Raw genomic sequence first — 18,596 nt, 5'->3', positions numbered from 1 at the left:
AGCTTAACTTAAAGTGAATCAAATACTTCAATGTCAGACCCAAAATAACAAAACTCTTAGAAGAGAACGTAGGGCAAAAGCTTCATGGCATTGGATTTGGCAATGATTTCTTGGGTAAGACACCAAAGGCACAGGCAACAAAAAAGAAACAAACTGGACTACTTGAAAAGTTCAAAATTGAGTGCATCAAGAGACACTATCAATAGAGTAAAAGGGCAATCCAGAGAATGAGAGAAAATATTTGCAAATTATGTATCTGATGGGGGTTAATATCCACAATATAGAGAGAATGTCTAAAACTCATCAATAAAAAAAAACAAACAGCCCAGTTCAAAAATAGGCAAAGGATTTGATTAGACACTTCTCCAAATGAGACGTACAAGTGGCCAATAAGCACATCCCTAATCATCAGAACAATGCAAATCCAAATTATAATGAGATAACAATGCATACCTATTAGGATGGCTACTATAAAAAAAAATAACATAACAAATGTTAGCAAGGATGTAGAGAAACTGGATCCCCTGTGCGTTGTTGGTGAGGGTATAAAACAAAACAGTATGTAATTCCTAAAAAAATTAAAAGCAGAATTACCACATGATCTAGCAATTCCATTTCTGAGTATTTACTCAAAAGAACTGAAATCAGGGTCTTAAAGAGACAGTTGTATACCCCTGTTCATAAAAGCATTATTCACAGTACCTATAACATGGAAGCAACCCAAGTGTCTGTCAACAGATGAACGGATAAGCAGAGTATGGTATACATGTGCAATGGAATATCATTCAACCTTCAAAAGGGAGGCAATTCTGACATATGCTACAACATGGATGAACCTTGAGAACATAACAAACATAATACTAAATGAAATAAGCCACTCACAAAAAATTAAATACCACATGATGCCATTTATCTGAGGTACTCAGAGTAGTCTAAGTCACAGAGACAGAAAATAGAAGTATGACTGCCAGGGCTGGGGCAGGAGGGAATGGGGAGTTAGTTTAATGGGTATAGAGTTTCAGTTTTACCAGATGAAAAGAGTTCTGTCAGTGGATGGTGGTAACGGAGAATATTAACTGATGTGAAATGCATTTAACACTTACAAATAGTTAAATGGTAAGTTTTCCATTATGTGTATTTTATGACAACAAATTGTTTTCTTTGATGAACCAAATGAAATTCTAGAACTAAGGATAATATCCGAGATTTTTTAAAAACTAGATTTACTGGAAAGCAGAATGGAGATGACAGAAAAGTCACTGAACATAAAGATTGCTCAATATGATCTAATTACCTAACGTAAAGAACAGAAACAAAAAAGATTGGGAAAAACAATGAGCTGTAGCTCAGGGAACTCTTGGACAAAAGCAAAAGGTCTAACATACATGTAATTGCAGAACCGGAAGAAGGCGTGATAAAAAAATGAAGCAGAAAAAAAAATTAAATACTAGCTAAACATTTTCCAAATTTGGTAAAAGATAAATTTATAGATTCAAGGAGCTAAGTGAATCCCGAACAACAGAAATACACACGTATAAACCAGGCCCAACCACATCACAGTCTAAGTTCTGAAAGAGAAAAATCTTGAAAGCAGCCAGAGAAAAATGATAAACAACAATCTGAATGACTAATACCTCTTCATCAGAAACCACCGAGGCCAAAAGGCAGTGGAACGGCATCATTACAGTACTGAAAGAAAAACCACCAAACCCGAATTCTATATTTAGTGAAAATGTTCTTCAAGAATAAAACAAATATACTCTAAGATAAAGTAAAACCGAGAAAGTTCATTGTCAGCTGAAATTCACTACTACAAGAAATGTTAAAGGGCTTCCTTCAGGCTGAAGGGAAATCACACCATATGAAAACTCAGATCTTCAACAAGGAATGAAAAGCCTAGAAAAGTTTTTTTTTTTTTTTTTTCAAAGCGGAGGAGGCCAATATAAAAGGCTGCATTTCCTTTTCACTACATTAAAATCCATAGGATTGTTTGAAACAAATATTACATATATATGATATAAATGTAATACATAACAGCCATAGCATAGATGATGATGAGAGGGAGGAAACCTATATAGTTTACAAATTTACTACATTTTACATTAAATAATACAATATTTCCCTCTTTTTAAAAAAATATTTATTTATTTATTTATTTGGCTGCACCAGATCTTAGTTGCAGCTTACGGTATCTAATTCCCTGACCAGGGATTGAACCTGGGCCCCCTGCATTGGGAGCACAGAGTCTTAACCACTGGACCACCAGGGAAATCCCTGATACGGTATTATTTCTAAGTAAATCCATATGGGAATCTCTAGAGAAACCACAAAATACAATGCAAGAGGTATAGCTTAAAAAGTCCAGGGTTAATAAAGTATGTAAAATTCTTTAAATAATCCAAGAGAAGGCAAGGAAAGAATGGAGGACCCAAAAAAAGAGAGGCAAACAGAAACAAATGAGCTAAACATGCCAATTAAAAGGCAGATATTATCAGAACAGATTTTTTTAAGAGTAAGACTCAAGTGTATGCTCTCTATAAAAGACACTATTTAATATAAAAACATATATAGCCTGAAGATAAATAGAGGGCAAAACATACCATGCAAGCAATAAGCATAAGAAAGCTAGTGTGGCTATATTAATATCAGACAAAACGGACTTCAAGATAAAGAGTATGACCAGAGATAAAGACTAACATTTCATGATAATGTTAGGAAAAATTCATCAAAAAGACATAACAATCATAAATATGTATGTGCCTGAAAACAGAGCTTCAAAATATATGAAGCCAAAAGCCATAAAACAAATCTTAAATTTTGCAAAATTATATACCACTCAACTGGGAGCTAAGACACCTGAATTCAGCCATTTACCAGCTGATTGACATTAAGCAAGTCATACTATCTCTTTGAGATGCTGTTTATTCATCTTAGAGATAATAATACTATAACCAAAGTTTGTTTTGAGGATTGGCAATAACGAAAGTAAAACACCTAGGAGAGCTTTTGGTTACCTCAATGGAACCTAAGAAACAATTATTACATTTCTTGAATCAGAATTCTTTTCTATTCTCATCAGTGCCTAAATAAAGGTGAGAAATGCACACTGCTAAAATAGTAAATGGCATGTTAGGAAATTCCTTGGCAGTCCAGTGGTTAGGACTCCATGCTTCCACTGCAGGGGGGCCTGAGTTCGATCCCTGGTCGGGAACTAAGATCCCACAAGTCATGTCCCATGGCCAAAAAAAAAAAAAGAATTTTTTTTAATAGCATGTTAAACAGTAACACTGCTGAAACACTTGCTAGGGCAGAGGAGTCAATAGTCTTTAATAGTATTATTACAGAAGCAACATGGTCCTTTGCATCCATTCCTCAGCTGAGATTTCAACATAAAAGGAAATTTCCCAAGGAAAGGATCTTGGTCACATTTGTCTATCAGAAGGTAAAAAAGAGCTTGCATTTAAGAAAAAGTGAAAGCACAGAGTCTGACAGATAGAAGCCAATCCTGCAAAACAGGCAGCCAGCATTTTGCAGAGCATTAGTAGGGAGCAAAATCAATGTAGAATTTATCTAAGTTATGATGTTTAGAGTCAACTTTGAATACTTCTTAATGCAAAAAAATGAGAATTTTTAGGAGTTAATTACAAATAATGACTATCACAGTATCAAAATGTGGTACAATGACATGGGACATATATACATGGTTGAGAAGGCTAGATTAATACAAGGAGAAATGCCATCTATAAAAAATAGATTTTATGGCTTTGGTAGTACCACATTTGAAAGCTAAGAGGAAGACTGGGTATTGACATCAGAAAGTGCTCTATAACATTTACACTTTATTGCATATGTTTTCAAATTATCACTAAATACTAAAGATCATATAGTTTTATTCCTAAATACATTTTGTTCTCAACTACAATTTTTGTTCTTCTAAGAAATTCCCAAGAAAGAGAATTGAGCCTATTATTGATATATCTGGATATCTGACTTGGGTGACCCTCTACCTGAAAACAGTAGGTAGAAGTCTGATGTTCAGAGTGGTCAAGAATAAAACAGAGCATCTTCATGATGTTTCTTTCTTTCTGAGGGTGCTGCACATGACAACTGCATTTTCTAAAAATGATGTTGCTAACGAAAGGCAGTACATACATTCCTATTCCAGAGTCATGTCTGATATCCCCTACTTGAGTAAAATGATGAAAATGCAGCAATAATGACAAGAAACTAAGACTTACACATTAGCCAAATATTCTTGGTGTTTCAAGAAACTTAAAAGTTTTCATAAGGAAATCTCTACTTTTCTATGAAAAAGATAATTACCTGACATACATGCAACATCTGAAAGACCTCAGAAAAGAAACACATACATCAACCTGTCATATTCTGATTTCTTAATAGGTCAAATTTTACTCCCAATGTTTGGCAATGTGCTGAGCATATTACCACCTGCTATAAAAGTGTAAAATAACATTAGCTTCAGTAATAATTCTGGCTCCACCTATGACTATGTAAAAAATCAAGCCTATGACAAATTCTTCATGAATCTGAGTTACTTATTCAATGGAATAATTATAATTCTACCATACAGAATTTTAATATATATTACTATTATATTATTTACTATTATATTACTATTACTATTATTTATTTCCTTGTAGTTAAAAAATACATGCTTAAGTGAATAGTTACAAGCAAAAAAAAGAATGTAGTTCTGTCATCAGGCCTTTATTGTTTCTGCCATATGTCAGCAACTTAAAATTGTCTTTGAAATTAGTCAACAGGTTTCCATCTAATATTCACATTGGCCATTGTGATTGTCTACCTCAGATGCAGGTCCAAAATTACAAAAAAAATCCCTTAGAGATACTAATATAAGGCAAAAGGTGAGTGATGACACTCAGCTGCTGAGTGATCCTTTAAAGAGGGATATCCTAAACATGGTCAATGGAGAAACTTTAAATTTTGCTTGACTTAAAAGTCTACAAAAGAATCACTTGGTCTCATTAAGATGGCTTCTAGAAATTTCATAAAAGTGGCACTAATAGACTAGAGTGGCAAGCAGTAACCATAAATTGGATGGCTCTGTTTGATTATAAATATCAGGCAACCTAAGGGGCAGAATCAGTACCATGTTAATAAGGACTCCATAGGTATGAGTGACATTCACTGAGCAAAGGGCTAGATTATAGGTCACTCACTGAGCACTTTAGACAGACCTGCAGGAAATATCATCAATAAGGGCATTTCTATACATAATAGCATGGCTTACTCATAGATAATATGCTATAGAGTTTTATAATTGTCATTTACAACATGGAGGAATGAGGTGAAGAGGGTTAAATGACTTGTCCAATTTTACACATAAAGGGAGTTATGAAGCTGAAACCATAGACCACAAGAGAGAAAACTTACAGCTTTAAAATGCCTGAAACATATCTGATGTGGTATACGGTAATTACTTCATGCTGAGTTGCCATTTTTTTCTTATTGTGAGACCGAAAAAAAAAAACCAAACCACTAAATGCATTACAGCCTTTGGATTTTCTTAAGAAAATGTGTATTTCAGCATAAACATGGTACTTTTCTTTATGTTCCCACTGCTTTTGTTTTGAAAAAGCCATACATTTTATGATAGATGAGCCCTTAAATGAAAGAAAATACACACACTTTCCTTTTTTATTTCAAGTGGCATTAGGTATATAATTACTCAAAAATACTCTGCTACTGCACATTCTCCAGTAAATGTTCTCTTAATATTCGTCTGAAAAAAGTCTATACAGAATTCTTTGTATTTAAAAAAGTGGAAGTTCTTTTCAAAGAAAGATATCTTTGAAAAGATAAATAAAATTGACAAACATTTGGCCAGACTCATCAAAAATAAAAATGAGAGGGCCCAAGTAAATAAAATCAGAAATGAGAAAGGAGAAGTTACAACTGATACAACAGAAATACAAAGGATCAAAAAAGATTACTATGAACAATTATACACCAATAAAATGTACAACCTAGAAGAAATGGAAAAATTCATAGAGAGGTACAATCTCCCAAGACTTAATCAGAAAGAAATAGAAAATATGAACAAACCAATTACCAGTAATGAAAATGAATCAGTAATAATAACAGCAAAAAAAATTTCAACGAACAAAAGTCCAGAACCAGACAACTTCACAGGTAAAGTCTACCAAACATTTACAGAAAAGTTAACACCTGTCCTTCTCAAATTATTCCCCAAAAATTGCAGAGCAAGGAATGCTTCTGAACTCATTCTATGAGGTCAGCATCACCTCGATACCAAAAAAGAAAAATTCAGGCCCATATCACTGCTGAACATAGATGCAAAAAATCTTCAACAAAATATCAGCAAACCAAATTCAACAACATAGTAAAAGGATTATACAACATGATCAAGTGGGATTTATCCCAGGGATACAAGGATCTTTCAATATCCACAAATCAATCAATGTGATACACCATCCATATTAACAAATTGAAGAATAAAAGTCATATGACAATCCAAATAGATGCAGAAAAAGCTTTTGATAAAATTCAACATCGATTCATGATAAAAGCTCTCAACAAACTGGGTATAAAGGGAAGATACCTCAACATAATAGAAGCCATATATGACAAGCTTATAGCTAACAGCATACTCAATAGTGAAAAGCATTTCCTCTAAAATCAGGAAGAGGACAAGGATGTGTACTCTCACCACTTCCATTCAACATAGTATTGGAAGTCGTACCCACAATAATCAGACAAGAAAAAGAACTAAAAGTAATCCAAATTGGAAAGGAAGAAGTAAAGCGGCAAACAATCTGAATTGTTTGCAGGTGACATGAACTATACGTGGAAAATCCTAGACACCACCAGAAAACAATAAGAACTCATCAATGAATTTAGTAAAGTTGCAAGATACAAAATTAATACATAGAAATCTGTGGCAGTTCTACACATTAAAAATGAACTATCAGAAAGAGAAATTAATAAAACAATCCCATTTATCACAGCATCAAAAAGAATAAAACACCTGGGAATAATTCTAACTAATAAGGTAAAAGGCCTGTACTCTGAAAATTATAAGACACTGATGAAAGAAACTAAAAAGACAACACAAACAGATAGAAAAACATACCGTGTTCATGGATTGGAAGAATTAATATTGTTAAAATGACCATACTACCCAAGGCAATCTACAGATTCAATGCAATCCCTATCAAAAATAAAATGACATTTTTCACAGAACTAATAAATCTAAAATTTGTACGGAAACCAAAAAGATCCTGAACAGCTAAAGCAATCTGGATAAATAAAAACAAAGCTGGAGGTATCATGCTTCCTGATTTCAAACAATACTACAAAGCTGGAGTAATCAAAACAGTATAGTACAGGCACTAAAACAGATACATGGACCACTGGAACAAACAGAGAGCCCAGAAATGAATCTACACTTATACAGGCAATTAATCTATGACAAACATGGCAAGCATACACATTGGGAAAAAGCTTCTTCAATAAATGGTGTTGGGAAAACTGGGCAGTGATATATAAAAGAATAAAGCTGGACTACTTTCTCACACCATATACAAAAATAAACTCAAAATGAGTGAAAGACTTATTACGCAAATATAAGACTTGAAACCATAAAACTTCTAGCTGAAAATATAGGCAGTACACTTGATGACATTGGTCTTAGCAATGTCTTTTTGGATATATCTTCTCAGGCAAGGGAAACAAAAGCAAAAATAAACAAATGGAGGTACATCAAACTAAAATGCATTTGTAGAGTGAAGGAAGCTATCAACAAAATGAAAAGGCCCCCTACTGAATTGGAAAAGATATTTGTAAGTAATATATCTGATAAGGAAATAATATCCAAGATATATGTAGAACTCATAAAACTCAACATCAAAAAAAAAATAAAATAAAAACCAAACCCTCAATTAAAAAATTGGCAGAGGAACTGAATAGACAATTTTTTCAAAGACATACAGATGGCCAACAGGCACAAGAAAAGATGCTCAGTGTCACTCACTAACCATCAGGGAAATACAAATCAAAATCATGAGATGTTACCTCACATCTGTTAAAATGGCTATTACCAGAAAGACAACAAATAAGTGTTCACAAGTGTAGAAGAGGGAACTGTCATGCACTCGTGGTGGGAGTGAAAACTGGTGCAGCCTCTAGGGCAAAAATAAGGATGCAGATGCAGAGAATGGACTTGAGGACATGGAGTTGGGGTGGGGGGGTGGCGAAGGGGAAGCTGGGATGAAGTGAGAGAGTAGCATAGACATATATACACTACCAACTGTAAAGTAGCTAGCTAGTGGGAAGTTGCTGTGTAACAAAGGGAGATCAACTTGATGATGGGTGATGCCTTAGAGGGCCAGGACAGGAAGGATGGGAGGGAGTCGCAGGAAGGAGGGGATATGGGGATATATGTATAAATACAGCTGATTCACTTTGGTGTACCTCAAAAGCTGGTACAAGAGTGTGAAGAAATTATATTCCAATAAAGAGCTTAAAAAACAAAAACAAACAACAGTATAACATCCCTCAAAAATTAAAAATAGAACTACCATACATTCCAGCAATGCTACTCTTGAGTGTTTATCCAAAGAAAATAAACACATTAATTCGAAAGGATATGTGCACTCCTATTTTCACTGCAGCACTATTTACAATAGCCAAGATATGGAAGTAACCTATGTAATCATTAATAGATGAATGGTAATGCAGATGTGGTATATATAAACAATGGAATATTAGCCATAAAAAGAAGGAAATTTTGCTATTTGTACCAACATGGATGGACCTAGAGGGTATTATGCTAAGCAAAGTAAGTCAGACAAAGACAAATACTGAACAGAAACAGAGTCGTATATACCGAGAACAATCAGGTGGTTGCCAGCAAGAAGAGGAGAGAAATTGGTGAGGGAGATTAAGAGGTACAAACTTCCAGTTACAAAATAAATGAGTGATGGGTATGAAATGCAGTGTGGAGAATATAGTCAATAATTATGTAATAGCTTTGCATGGGGACAGATGGTAACTAGACTTATCATGTTAATCATTTTGAAATGTACAGAAATATCAAATTACTATGTTGTATACCAGGAACTAACATAGTGTTGTAGGTCGATCATACTTCAAAAACAAACCAAAAAATAAACAAACTCTAGAAAAGAGATGAGATTTGTGGTTACCAAGGCAGGGGGAGGGAAGGATTGGATGAAGGTAGTAAAAAGGTACAAACTTTCAGTTATAAGATAAATAAGTACTAGGGATGTCATGTACAACATGATAAATATAATTAACGCTGCACATTATATATGAAAGTTGTTATAAGAGTATGTACTAAGACTTTCCATCATACAGGGGAAAAAATTTCTACTTCTGTAATTTTATATCTATATGAGATAATGGATGATCACTACACTTGTGATAATCATTTCATGATGTATGTAAGTCAAATCACTATGCTACACACATTAAATTTATACAGTGCTGTATGTTGATTACAGCTCAATAAAACGAAGAAAAAAATTAAAAAAGAAAAAAATGAAAGCATCTGTTTTTTTTTAGAAACTCAACCAATACAGTCTTGCTTATAATGAAAATGGTCAAACCAGTTAGATTTAGAAATGAATTATGATACTCTGACCCTCTAAATCCACTTTTTTGTATTGCTTTAGTTTACTACAATTTTAAAATAAGTAGTCAAAAGAAATATAATTAAACATAGAAGTAAAAAATAACTTTCTTATAGTAGCAGTATTGTATTTAATGATTAGATCATTTTAGGTGTAAAAATGAGACCTTATCCCCTTTACCTTACATCCATCAACCATGTATATGGTTGCTCTTCTCTAATTCACTAGTCAGTAGAGAATGACATTATAGTGCTTTCTCCTTAAATTAGTCCCTTAATGAAAACTATTTTGATTTTTTTTATTCTACCTGATGTAGCATATGCAAAATGGAAACCCACTATTTTCAAAAAGAAATCATTTTGATTAATGTGCATAATAGAAGCATGCATTATGTTTATGGCTATCCACTTAAAACATATATTTTTAATTACCAGAAATTTATTATATTTTATAATTTATAATTAAAGTTTCCAGGGTCATTATGTAACCCAGATTCTCAAAAAAATTGTCGTTGACTTGATATCTCTAAAAATCTTGAAAAATGATGAGTAATTAATGTAAATATTATTTTATACAAGAGATGATGGAAAAATGTTCAGCATTTTGCAAACCATTAGTAGTGAAGTTTGACCTATTAAGAAATCAAAATATGACAAGTTGATGCATGTCTTAGTTTCTTGAGTTAGTCAGTATTTATTTCATAGCAATTAGGCAAATACTATTCATGACTGATCTATGTAGTACACTGTATCTACTCCTTTCTTGTACAAAAACATTGTTTTTATTGGCCTAATATTCTATACATATTTATCATTTTTCATCCCCAAACAATGCCTTGATTATGTAAATCTTCACTCAATATATTTGAACACCTCAGAAATCCTAACAATTCCATCTTCACAGAGACATCTTTCCTAGGCACCTCTGAACTGCTCAATCTGGTCAAGTTGCTCTGTAGTTATCTTCCTTATAAACTCTTTTGCCATCATCCTGGGGATTCCCTTCACCTCTCCCTTGTACTAGATCTCCCATTTCCAGGGTTTTCCTTGGTTTACTCTCTGCTTTGGGGAAAGTATATCCTTCAATAGTTTCCTAGGGAAATATGCATAGAAGTTTTTTTTTTTTCATATCTTGCAGGTCTGAAATGTCCTATTTTTACTCATACGTTTGATTGATAATACGAAAAATTCTAGATTAGAAGTAATTTTCACTGGGAATTTTCAAGACAGTCTTCCAGCTTCCAGCACTGCTAAGAAGTTCAGTATCACTCTGATTCTTAATCTCTCGAGGAAAACATATGTTCTTTCTCTCCAGAAACTTGTGCGACATTCTGATGGCTCAGGTCTTCTCACTTGGACAGGTGAAATGAGCAGAACATGGAACGTCAAAGGGTCTCTCTAGCCCATGACTTTACCTCTTTCAGCCCTCTCAAATTGCTTATGTACTTAAAGGGAGAAACCAAAGAGGTTAATTCATGTCTTAAATATCTCATAAACAAAAAATTAACTCATCAACCAAAAAAGCAGCATTCTCAGAAGCAATATATCTTGGCTAGGGCTTTATTTAGAATGTTCCCCAATTCTCCTCACCATCAAAATCATGGCCTGTTCTTCATTGGTTGACCTCCCACTAGGTTGTTACTGTGGAGCAGCGACTTCATTTCACTGATTTATTTAATCTTAAAACCCAGTGAGAGGAATAGAAGTCTATTTGTTTTGAGGTGAACATTCATTGTGCTGGAGACATAAAGCTTAATAATACTGGAAGCTAATATTTTAGTGGCCAGGTCATAGTAACCAATAAAAAGTATCTCAAAATCATTATAATCACAATATGCTGATGATGAGTTTCAGTGCACCTTTTTCCAGAGAGAAATATTCAAAAAGACTTTAAAAAAAAAAAAATACACACAGAGGAATCACAAAGAAGGTCACCTAGATAAAGGCCCAGGATATTTGTTTATACCATCCTTTTCTCAATTCTGTCTCTAAAATTATGGACTTTATTCATGGTTTCAGTAGCTACACAAATCGATCAATGCTTAAGGTAATGAATTAAAAGATAAACAAGACATATCTTTCAGATTCAATGTATTTTATTTGCTTTATTAACAGTATTCTTTTAAAAATTCAGACTAGAGGTTTGAAATATACTTCAGAAATTATAACCAGTGTTGTCTTTATTATCTAGCATAATTTAAAGATATTAAACCATATCATCTTCTGTGTATATTATTATTGTCATGATAACTTTAAGGGCAAAACAATGAACCCTGTTTTCTTTGCAGATTTGTGCAGAATTTTCTATATACTTTTCCTGCAAGATTTTCCTCATGCTTCACTGACATCTTTGTGTTTATGAGGTAATATTAAAGGAACTCACATTGGGGAATTTTTCCAGTTATTTGAAGAAGAGGGTTTTTTTTGTTTTGTTTTGTTTTTTGGTTGAACAAATAGGCACTATAGAAGTCATCTTCATTGGTTCACCTCATAATATTTAATTATTACTTGAATACTGCACAGTAAATATCCTTATCAACATTTTGACAAATTTTAAAAACTGAAGCTCAGAGAGATTCAGTAACTTGACCCACTTTCCAAAGTTATAAGTGGCAACATCAAAATTTACATACAAGTTTTCATTTAACTCAAATTCTTATGCTTTCCCAGTTTTGATGAGTAGATTTAAATAGACTGTGATGATGTTTGTTTGGTTGCCACTAATAGAACATTCAAATGTTTAAGACATTTTCCCTCTAATGGGAAAAAGGGCACACGTTTAATAAAGATAGGTTTAAAAAACTTCACAGCTGTTATGAAAATGTAGAAAAGTCACTCAGAATATGAAATGGCCAGATATATCACTTTTGTGACAGAAAGCATTTCTGTTTCAACCTCAGCTTCTAAAACTGGGGAAGCAGGTAGTTCAGATGAGAAGCTGACTAAATAAAGATCCAGTCTCAGAATAAGCATTTATTTCAGAGATTCTAATGAAATACAAGTACTGAAGTAATCATCAGGAATATGGGTGTGGGGGTGTCCCCAGTAGGTCAAGAAATTCAAAACATTTCTGGAAGACAGAAATCATATTGCAGCAGTTCTGTGGATAAAAACATGAGAGAGAGAGAGCATACTATATGGGACCACAGGGCCGGAGTTGCTCAGTCCATCCATTGAAACCCCAAAGGCAGCAGACATAATGGAGGATAGTATGAGATACAGGTCTGAACACAGTGAAATTAGCTGAAGATCTATGAATCCATGTACAGAACAAATGGGGCAGATATTCTCTCTCTTCTCCCCATCCCAAATCTGGGCACAAGCATGTGGCATTTATTCTAGTCTTATCCCAATCCTAGGTGGCCCCTCTCTTAAAAAATTATCAAGAAATCTAGTATAAGCTCCCCACAATAATCTTCTCTCCTTTCTGACATTTCAGGGCCTGTAGCCTGATCCCCAACTCCCCGCTTATTCATTCTGTCTGTCTGGAGTCAAGAGAGGACTAGAAAGCACTCTGGGTTTCTTTGTTTTGTTTTGATTTTTTTTTTCAAGCACCACAGGATTAAACAAAGGGAATTTGGTGATTCTAAAATCAGTGGAAGTGATAGAGCAGCAGGATCTACAGTCAGGTTTTAGACATGACTCTCAGAACAGTACAGAACTGATCATTAGAACAGTTATTACTTCTGCAAAAAGCAGAACTCTAGAAACGATTGAGCTGATGAACCTACAGATCAGAAAACAGGGATCAGGAAAGAGCTGCTGCCTACAACCTGACAACCTTCAGAGAACTGGAGATGAGACTCTGAAACCTTCCTGCAGAAGCACATCTCCAACGCCTTTATTTCCAGCAGAAAACAGCCAAGAGACAGTATAGAAAGGTCTTTTTTCTAATGCGCAGAACCTACTTCACTCCCAGAATCTTCATTGCTGGGGGGTCTAGGTTATATAAAGTCTCTAGCTTTCCAGTCACTGCAAAACAATAAAGCTCGTTAGAAGGAGGTGGATCTCGATGCTAGAAGCAACTAGACCTCAACCACCACTCACCCCCAAAGAAGAGGCTTGTACATGCACTGGTATTCTATGTCTTACCCCACAGAGAGCTCCCTGTCAGAACACCAATAAGGGCAAAGATATGAAAGGAAAAATACACCTGTTTACACAATAGCAAAGAAAGCCCACACCACCTACTCATCCCTTCATCTCATCACCATTAAAGACAACTAATAATTACTAGGCATTAGAGGAGAACCAACAGTGTGAAAGAGAACAATGACAAAAATTTCACATCACTCAGGAATCAGAATAGAAACCTCTGACATGATCGAAAAGATGAAATAAGGCTAGGATTCTGAGTAAAGTGTCACCTACAGAATGTGAAAGCATTCTTAGAGGTTTATGTTAAAATTGCTCAAATTAAACAGCATAAAATATCTTAAAGTTTAGAGAAGAAAATATGGACAGAAAATATGGATGAAAAGAGGCAAATCCAATTCAAGAGATACAGCCTCCAAACAGCAGGAGTTCCAGAATAAGAGAACACACTCAAATGCAGCCAACCCAGTGGCCATCCAGTAGAGACTGGAACAATAGGATACAGGGCCTCCAGGAGCAGACAGTTCTGGGAAAAGGAGAACTCCACATACTAGGTAGTAAAATGTAAAATTCAAGAAACTAGAAACATTTCTCCCAATAGCAACCCAGGCATGGTGACATTGTTCCTATAGAAAGGAAATCGGATCCTAAGTCACTATTTGACAATGGCCATGACAATATAAATGCTGTTCAATGATTGTTCACTTTTAGAGTCAACCAGCTTTTAAATGTTGGCTCTAATGTGTAAAATATTCCATAGGTCAAATAAAACACACATACAGGATGAGTCCAGCCACAGGCTCCAACTGACAACCACATTAGAAACCGTCAGCTGACAGAACCTCCAAGATGGTGGTCTTCAGCCAGAGATTTTCAAGAGTTTAATTTATTTGAGCAGTTTATAGCTATTATTACATTTGATCCTGACAGTCAGGCAGGGGAGGAAAAGCACTAGATAACATGGTGTGGTTTCAGAAAAAGAATATAAAAGGTCCACACACTGAACAATATAAAAGTAAAGCTGTAGTTGATGGATGATAGGAGGCAAAAGGTGGGGAGAGGTAAAGGAAAGTGTAGGGAAATCAGAGTCTTTATCTCATGAATGGGAGCCAAAGATATGTTGGTAGTTGAGAGCTCACTCGAAAAAAATAGAAGACTAAACATAGTATTAGAATTGCAGAGACCAGTAGAAGAACTTAAAATATTTGAACTATAAATATTTGAGAGGAGGGGGAGAGAAAGTGAGCCAAATCCCCATCTTTCAGTAACGGAGCCAATACATGTTTATTAAACACCTACTCTGTGCCAGGCACCATGCCAGGTGCTGAGGACACAGCAGCGCACGTGGGAGAGGGAGGAGGAAACTGATGCTTGAGAGCCATCTCATTGTTGTTCCCCCTCTCTCCTCTGCCTAGAACATTCTTTTTATTTTTATCTTCTGGCAAACACTTATCCCTCCAACACAAATACATGCTTAAAAGCGTGACACCTGACCATGACTGAAGAAATAGAGGTAAAAGTATATAATCCAGAGCTCGGGAGTAACCACTAGAAAATACCCAAACAGAAACCATAAAACAAAGTTGCCTGTGGGTAGTAGTACTGGTGATAGGGACAGAATGGAGGAGGAAACTGTTCCTTTTCCTGAAATGCTCTCTGTACCATATATAAAGAAATAGTACTGGCTGCTGGGAGGGCTATTGACAGACTGCCATTGACTGTCAGCCCCTTCTGCAATTCTCAGATGCAGAAAGTCATTTCTTCCAAAGTAATGCAGTTTCTCAGGAAGCTCAGATTTAATGATGGACTGATTCTGAAGTTGGGCTTGGCCATCTCAACCCAACTTGAGATAGATAATTCTTAAGGGCAATTCTAGCTCCTGAAGGTCAGCTGATACGGCCTTTGGGCCTACATCAGAGCTTGGCTTCTCCTTCTGCTTTCTTCTATTCCCTTCCACAAGGCTTATTCCTAAGAATGCTCAGTAATAAACAAGCTGTGTCTGTTTCCAGGAAACCCATCCTATGACAACCACTGTGGACAGGCATTACATTGATAAATACAAGTTTAAACGCTAGAAAAGTACCAGTGATGTTTTATTCAATGCAATGCACAACAAATGAATAATTAGCCAGTAAAACAGAGAATATATGTGACAATAGAATTAACTTTCACTCTCATTAACATAGGTTTCTCTTCATTTTATTCCACTTTGTTCTTCTCTTATTTTTGTATTTTTTGTCAAGGATGAACTGCTTTCTACCTAATATTTACCCTCAAACTTGAAATTAAGTGTTTTAGATATACAGAAAATATTATTAGTTGTTTATTGCTGTGTGTTTCCTTCATACTATACACTTTAATCTCATCAATACATTCATCATGGGCAAAAAATACATTTCAGTTATGAAATCTATTAACTCATATATATGTATGCTACTTTATCACCAAATGAGAGTAAATTCTTTTACCTACCTTACTTAAAAAAAAAAAAAAAACGATTCCTGACATGCATATATCATAATCAATAATGGAGATTTGATTAGTATAAAAAGTCCTTATTTAGAATGCTGATAGTATGCCAACAGAGATAATTATCTGATTTTATTATCTAGGTTTCAGTTTACAGGCTTTTAGTCTTAGAAATGCTGCCAATAAAAGTGATAACTTCTGTGCCTATCTTCTTCAAAGCATTTGCTTGAAATATTTAAAGTGTATCTCTGCAAGGCAGGGATTCTAGCTCTATTATTTATATACCTGATTCTTAAATATTTTAGATAATAGTCATCAATAAATGTTTAAAGAATGAATGAATGAATGAATGAATGAATGAATGACTTGCTTCATACAGTATTTCATCCAGAAATCTTTATCCACTTATTTGCATATACTGACTTCTTGCTACTTTCCCATCATATTCTAAGTTCCAGGTATGTCAATCTCCTTGCCATTCCTGTACACTCCAAGTCTCAGTCATTAAATTCATTAACATTTATTAAATACCTACTCTGTGCCAGGCAGCATGTCAGGTGCTGAGGATACAATAATGTATAAAGGTGGAAGGACCAATGCTTGAAACGCCATTGCCTTGTTGTGCACCCTCTCTTCTTCCTGGAATGCTATATCATTTTGGTTTTCTGTTTACCTACTACTCCTCCAACTCAAAACCATGGTTAGTTGCACAGAGTCAGACAACCAGCATTCAAATCCTGGCTCCACAATTACTAATTATGTGACTTTGAGAAAGTTCCTTAACCTGTCTTCAGTTTTTTCACATTTAAAGTAGGGAACATAATGATATCTACCTCATACAGTTGTTGGTGGTATAATATATGAAAAGATCTCAGGTGAGTTCCTGGTTCATAATTGTTCAGTAAGTGGCACCTATGATTGCCAATTACCCTGCTGTTAGAAAAACAGTTGAATCCTGACAACATATGCTAAGATATACTAGCTGCCATTAAAATAGAGTGACTTTAGAGGGAGGGAGGGAATATGGGGATATGTGTATAAAAACAGATGATTGAACTTGGTGTATCCCCCCAAAAATAATAAATAAATTAAAAAAAAAGAACATTAACAAAGCCCCTTTAATCACTATTTTCAACAAGAAAAAAATTTTAAATCTGAAAAAAGAAAGATCTGCAAAAAATAAGACATTGTCTATATGTATAATACAATAGAAATTTAATAATTAAGTTACTTCACCATATTATCCAGCAATGACTATAAGGCTGTGAAAAGAGTGGGAAGGATAGCAAATCTGGAAGAGAGTGAAGGAAGAGAACCCACATTGTTCTATGTTCCAGGAAGCAAGTTTTTCAAAGCATATTCATGTTACTTTATTTGGTTCTCCCATCACTCCTATGAGGCAAGTAAAGTTTCCATAATTGTCCTCATTAGAACACTGAAGACTCAGACTCGGAAAGATTAAATTGCGCTCATGGTTTCCTTTCATTATGGAATAGAACCAGTAGTAGAAACCAGATTCTACAGCCTCTTGTCAAATGTTCTTTCTACTACCCAAAGTTCTCATATATGCACCTGGGTGTTTAGATCAAAGCCTTAAAAAGTCCATTCCTGGGTCAAGGTTAAATGATCTACAGGGTCGATGTGGTATTGCTGATGTGAGTGCATGGATGGGCAGTCTCCCCATCAAGATGGCACAGAGCTACACCAGAGGGATTTTGTGGGAAGATGTGTTGCCAGGAAGATAGTGGGTTGCTACCTCTTCCAGCCTCCTCTTGCAACCCAATCGAGCAACCAATCAGCAGCACGCATTAAGCACCAATCATATAATTGGTTGATAGGTAACCCAAGATACTGAACCTGATCTTAATTAGCCTGCAATTTAATTGAATGCCAACACTCTGCCCATGAAACAACGAAAAATATTTGACTGAATAACGGTTCTTCACTTCAGGGTCTTGAACTCAAGTTCCTTATCTGTAGCAATATCTAACTTCCAGAGTTGTGAGGATTAGTTGAGATACCCAATGAAAATCACTAGTGCACTGCCTAGCACATAACGGGAGCTCAATAAATAGTAGCTAGTAATGTGGCTAATGACAGCGGTATCTGTAGTGGTGGACAGTTAAATTTTGAATAGTTTAAACTTTATGGGGTCAAATGAAAGTAACATGTTCATGGAATAATTAATCAATATTAGTTTGATGTCTATTTTCAGAGGTAGAGCTAGTATTAAGTTCTTTTGTTCTCCTAAATTAATCTTTTGTACTCATTTTCTAGGGCCGTCATAACCAAAAACTACAGTGGTATTAAACAAAGAAATATATTTTATCACAGTTCTGGAGGTTATTGGTCAAAGATAAAGTTGTCCACAGACTTA

At 34.9% G+C, this 18,596-nt stretch overlaps 1 non-coding gene across 1 annotated transcript; it reads right to left on the bottom strand.

Moving 5' to 3' along the window:
* Positions 1–2,196: 2,196 nt before the first annotated feature.
* On the bottom strand, positions 2,197–2,269 carry TRNAG-CCC (transfer RNA glycine (anticodon CCC)). Its single transcript has one exon. It is a non-coding gene; the product is annotated as a tRNA-Gly (tRNA).
* Positions 2,270–18,596: the final 16,327 nt, after the last annotated feature.

The sequence above is a fragment of the Hippopotamus amphibius genome, chromosome 4 (genome assembly GCF_030028045.1).
Source record: "Hippopotamus amphibius kiboko isolate mHipAmp2 chromosome 4, mHipAmp2.hap2, whole genome shotgun sequence".
Taxonomy (NCBI): Eukaryota; Metazoa; Chordata; class Mammalia; order Artiodactyla; family Hippopotamidae; genus Hippopotamus; species Hippopotamus amphibius.
The sequence above is the reverse complement of the archived record's forward strand: the minus strand, read 5'-3'. Positions and strand labels throughout refer to the sequence as shown.